This window comes from Arachis ipaensis, chromosome B05 (assembly GCF_000816755.2).
Source record: "Arachis ipaensis cultivar K30076 chromosome B05, Araip1.1, whole genome shotgun sequence".
Lineage (NCBI taxonomy): Eukaryota > Viridiplantae > Streptophyta > Magnoliopsida > Fabales > Fabaceae > Arachis > Arachis ipaensis.
In genome coordinates, this window is record NC_029789.2 from 4762052 (window position 1) to 4768141 (window position 6090).

A 6090-nucleotide genomic window follows, 5' to 3' on the forward strand; every position below is an offset into this window, starting at 1 on the left:
AAAAATGGCATTTAGTATTTACTTTACAATGTCAGAATATATTAAGATCAAATAAATGATCCTCTGCTCTGAGGATAAGTCTAAAAACCAAATCATCAAACACCTAAACAAAGGGATATATAAAAGAAACTTCATTTAAGGTCCGTTTGGAAACTCTAGAAGTAACTTTTTTTAACTTTTGGCTTATGAAAAGTAGTAGTATTAATGTCTAGTGCAATTTTCAAAACCAAATTGCAACTTTCTAGGAAGCTATTTAGGAGCTTATAGAGAAGTTAAAAAAATGACTTCTCTCATAATACTTCTACTTTTCATCACATTTTTCTAAAATAAGTACTTTTAGAGTTAAAAATCCAAATACAAAATAACTTATTTATAAGTTACTTTTAACAAAATTATTTATTGTTTAAGTTATTTTATCCAAATGAGCTTAATTAAGTTGGTTATCCAAATTGGGCCTTAGCATGATCATTCTCTATGAACAATAGTTTTTGTGAAAAAAAAAAAGGTGAAAACTCAGGTGAAATCGACTTCACGTGAAGTTGATATCTGAGAGCTATTAGATAATTTGACTGATTTGACTAAATTTTCATTCAACAGTTTTCTGATATCAACAAGTCAACTTCACGTGAAGTAAAGAAAAATAGAACTGTAAAAGAAATATGATAGTCATTCCCTGATGGCTTGATATGTATACTGAACGATGGACGATTTTGATGAACTTGGCCATGGCACTTGAACTACAACCATTCCCTCTTCATACTCAAAATCGACATCTTTGCCATCAATCTTACAAGCTCTAGGACTCTCTGAGGAAAAGACCCTCATCTTCCCAGCTCCTCTAACACCAACCTCAACAACATTCTTATCCTCATCAAACTCCAATGTTTGAATTGCTCCACTGTTGTTCAACATGTTCACCAGATCAGACCAATAGGAGCAAAATTCACAACCTTGTTGCTGCCACCGCAGTTCAAGGATCTAACTGGTGACACAGTTACAAGCTCAGTTGAATGGCTCCAATGAGATTTCATGGTACTCATTTGGTGATGAGAGGACTAACTTCTTGGCTTGGCTGAAGTACATTGCAAAAGTTTGAACATTTTCAACGGGGATTGGGTTGTTGCCACTATTCCATTCAATGTCTTTGATGTTGGCTTTTGTTGATACCAAATGAGAAAACTCCAAAGCACATTTGGTTGTTCTAGTTTCACGGAACCACCCTCCACCTTGGCAGTTAAATGCTCCAAGAACTCCCGTGTACTTGTTGAGGTTCTATATTTTGAACATAGATTTGCCACCAATTAGCATTCATTATAATTATTTAATATATCTGAATATTTATTATAAAATATTATGTCTTTATTATTATAATTCTTTTAACACTTATAAATACTATTTTATATTATATTTGACAACTTGAATACACTTAATAATACTTACAAACATTTTTTCTATTACTCTCTCTCCTCTTTTTAACATGGTATCAGAGTCATGGTATCCTCCTTGAAGAGGATCGGTTGTTTTTCCTCTGGTTAAATCATCGTATTTTTCATGTTTTTTCTCTATGTCATTTTTTCTTGTCTTTTGTCACTCCTTTGATACTTTTCACCTCACCGATTAGTCTATCCTCTACGTTTTGTATCTTTTCAAGTCTAATGAATCAAACACCACTATCATCCGCTACTTACCTATTCTCATGTAGAAAACGTATATTTTTCGTCACCTTCTGGCAGTTCCATTTGCGTTTCCTTGTGGCAGTTCCATCTGCGTTTTCTTCCGGCATTGTCTACGTTTCCTTTCGACAGTTTCGTCTACGTTTCCTTCTGGCAGTTCCGTCTGCATTCTGTAAGACCCATAATTTTTTAAAAATATTATTATGAATTAATTTCAATTTATTTATTCATTAAAGACTTTATTTTAAAAATTATTTTATTAAAAGTAATTAAATCAAATTTTGACAATTAAATTATAAATTTTACTTAATATTATAATTATTGAATAATTTTTTATATTTAAATTATACAACTTAACAGTTGTAAAAGAATAAGAATTTTATACGATTTAGTTAAATAATTGAGATTTTGAAATTTAATACTTTAATTTTTATAAACAGAAAATAAATTATATTTCTAATTTTAAAATTAGAATATTTGATTAAAAACTGATTAGTAAATTAATAATTAAGTAGTATTTTTAAAATAATTTTAAAAGAGCAAATTAGATTTTAATTTTTTATAATATACTTTAATTTTATTAAAATTGACCAAACCCCAATTTATCCGAAATTTTTAATTTCACTTTTGTCCCAAATTATACCCTAATTCCTAAATTAATCCCCAAAAAGTCCTAACCCCTTCTAACCTAGCCACCGCCAATGTTTCCCTTCTCTGACCAATACACAGCAGCAGTTTTCCTTTCTTCCCAATTCAACCTAAGACACAGCAGCAGTAAAAGGAAAAGAGGGAAAAGGGATAGCGGAGAGAAAGAGAGAACCGAGGGGGAAGAAGAGAAGAGGAAGGTTGCGCCGGCGCCACTGGCCATCGCCGCTTCGTTGTCGTCGTCCTCGCGAGCCGCCACCGCCGGCCTGGAGCCCGCCGCTCGTGTCTCGCCGCGGGACTTGGTGCTGTCACTGCCATCGCGTCGTTTGGAGAGGAAGAGTCATGCCTGAGAGAGGGAGAATCAGGAGGAGCGTCGCGCAGGAGGGAGGTGACGCCTTGTTGTCGCGGTGCTTCCATGGCCACCGACGCGCCGCCGCACTTCATCGTTACCGCAGAAGCCTTCATCACCACAGACACAGTCAACGCTGATTAGGGCAGAGGAGAGTGGAAAGCATGAGAGATACACGGAAGACAGAGGAGCAGAAACGCGACAAGGGGGAGAAGGGCGAGGTCTGCTCTCATGCCGTCCTGCTCCGCCACCGCTGCTGCCATCGATTAGATTGAATTTGTATGCTCTGCTTTATCACCGCTATGGTTTCCATATTCTGATTCTAATTCTAGTCCTTACTTTATCTTGAATCCCCAGGGTTGTAATTGCTTTTAATTCCTATCCAATTTGAATATTCTGTTTTGCTGCAACCATGGCCACTGCTGTGAGGACTAACATTATCGCTATATGGCTTTTTATTTTCTGTTTATAACTTACTTCAATTTCTCTTGGTTTGCAGTCACTAAGAAAAATGAACCACCCAAATATTGTGAAGCTAAAGGAAGTTATTCGAGAAAGTGACATTCTGTTTTGACAACTTGAATACACTTAATAATACTTACAAACATTTTTTCTATTACTCTCTCTCCTCTTTTTAACATGGTATCAGAGTCATGGTATCCTCCTTGAAGAGGATCGGTTGTTTTTCCTCTGGTTAAATCATCGTATTTTTCATGTTTTTTCTCTATGTCATTTTTTCTTGTCTTTTGTCACTCCTTTGATACTTTTCACCTCACCGATTAGTCTATCCTCTACGTTTTGTATCTTTTCAAGTCTAATGAATCAAACACCACTATCATCCGCTACTTACCTATTCTCATGTAGAAAACGTATATTTTTCGTCACCTTCTGGCAGTTCCATTTGCGTTTCCTTGTGGCAGTTCCATCTGCGTTTTCTTCCGGCATTGTCTACGTTTCCTTTCGACAGTTTCGTCTACGTTTCCTTCTGGCAGTTCCGTCTGCATTCTGTAAGACCCATAATTTTTTAAAAATATTATTATGAATTAATTTCAATTTATTTATTCATTAAAGACTTTATTTTAAAAATTATTTTATTAAAAGTAATTAAATCAAATTTTGACAATTAAATTATAAATTTTACTTAATATTATAATTATTGAATAATTTTTTATATTTAAATTATACAACTTAACAGTTGTAAAAGAATAAGAATTTTATACAATTTAGTTAAATAATTAAAATTTTAGAATTTAATACTTTAATTTTATAAACAAAGAAAATAAATTATATTATCTCTAATTTAAATTCGATAATTAAATAATATTTTTAAAATAATTTTAAGGATTAAATTAAATTTTAAATTAATACAATATATCCTAATTTAATTAAAATTCCTAAAGCCAAATATTCCCAAATTAAATCCAAACCCTAACTTTAACTAAATCAAACCCTAACCCCAACCTAATCCTAGTCGCCATTCATTTATTTTTCTAACCTAGCCTACGGAAGAAAGAAACGAGGAAAGGAAAAGTAAAGAATAGGGGAGAGCTCGAGAAGGGGAGAACCAAGAAAGGAAGAAAGGAAAAGGGAGTGAAGAGAAAGAGAAGTGGAGAGGAAGAAGAGTGAGTTGAGAGGGAGAAGCCGCTGCCACTGCTATACGTGTTCACGTCGTCGTCACAGCGCCGCCATCCTCGCGCCTCTATCACTGTTAGAACTGCACGCCGCTGTCAGAAGGACCTTCACCATTGCCGTCACTATTTGCGGAAGGAGAGAAAGCAAGCGCGCTAGAGGAAGAGAGAGAGACCGAAACTGCGAGAGAGGGAAGTGACTAACGAAGCTTTTGCGGGAACCGTCGCCAGAGGGGGACTTCGCCGCCATTGATGTCGTCCTCCACCATTGCCATAGTCGTCGGGAGTTACCGTCGAACATGCCGCCACTAGCCACAACCGTCATCAAAACCGGAACAGATTCACGGTAACTCTGCTTCTTGCTTTCTTGAAATCTGTTCCACTTCTATTTTGTTCCATTATTCTGATTATTGTTGGTGTCTCTGCTGCCTTAGTCACTCGGAGGGATGCTACTGCCACCCGGACGGATGTCCTGGTCTGATTTCTGCTCCTTGCGGCTCCATCGTTTTGTTTTCTGTAGTTGCAGCGAGTTCCCGATCTAGAATCCTTATCATTATTGTTGTGTTATATGCTTGTTCTGATTCGATTTTTGTATATGTCTTTGTCTTAAATTTCTTGAAACAGTTTCAGCCATTGTAATTGCAATTTATATTGACACGATCGTTTTAAAAGGCGTCGGGGCTGTTACTATTATATTCCCGTGGGGGTTAATGCTGTCACTGTTGCCATGAATTAAAGAGAAAGAAAATTGTCACAATAAGTTATACGGACTCGGCTAACTGAGGTAGGGGATTGTTTTAAAGTTAAAATATTTTGGGGTTGAATACCTGATGAGTTTAGTGGATTAATGCAAGTGAATTAATTTCTGTGCTTGAAATGATTTTCTGCTGTGATTGAAGTTGTGGCTGAACTAATTATTAATTTGTCAATTTTTGAGTTTCTGACAAAAATGATTGAATATGTTGATTTTGTACTTTTGTTTGAAATTGGTTCTTATTGGTTATGAAAAATGGATTTGAAAACGTTAATTTAAAATATTGGTTTTGATTGAGTCGAAGTTGAAAAGAGGGGACCCGTAATGGGTGGCAAACTCCAGTTTTTAGGGGAGGTGCTGCCGGAATTTTTCTAAGAATTTTGAAGAAGTTTTGGTTGTGATTTCAAAAATGATTTTGATTTAAGTAACTTTAATAAAAGAATTATGTTTTGAATGTTTTTAAAGATTATTAAAGAGAATTGGATTCTTATGATTTGGTTAACTTATGGTTTTAAACTCATTTGATTTTTAATGATGAAAAGAGATTTGATTAACTAGTAAAATATCTTAAAATAGTAAATTGAGTATAAATTCAATGGTTTGGGAATAGAAAAGTGAGTTTAAGATTTTTAATGAAATTGAACATAACAGTTAAGAGGGAGAAAGTTATTTTAAGAAATATGGTGAAAAATGTGTGGTGTTGATTTGGAGGCGAGTTTAGTGAGTTGTTTGAAGGTTTCTATGAAATTGAGGTGTGATTTAGTGACAATTGGGTTGTTTGAGATCTGGTGATGATTCTGGTTAATTATAGTGATGTGGGGTGATGACTGTGATTATGACGTTGGTTATGATATTGATGACAAGATTCGTGATGAATGAGATATGATTAAGAATGGTGTGGATATTGATGAATTATGATTAAAATATTCATATGACTTATTTATTTGAATTATCTGAGATACAAGTTTTTCTGGGTAAAGTATCGTGACTTGCCATCACGTGTTCCAGGTTGAGACTCGATACTCTGTTGACCCTACGACG

At 34.9% G+C, this 6090-nt stretch overlaps 1 long non-coding RNA gene across 1 annotated transcript; it reads left to right on the plus strand.

The window, feature by feature from the left end:
* On the plus strand, positions 2410-3246 carry LOC110262725. The gene is made up of 2 exons (XR_002347715.1): positions 2410-2946; positions 3167-3246. It is a non-coding gene; the product is annotated as an uncharacterized LOC110262725 (long non-coding RNA).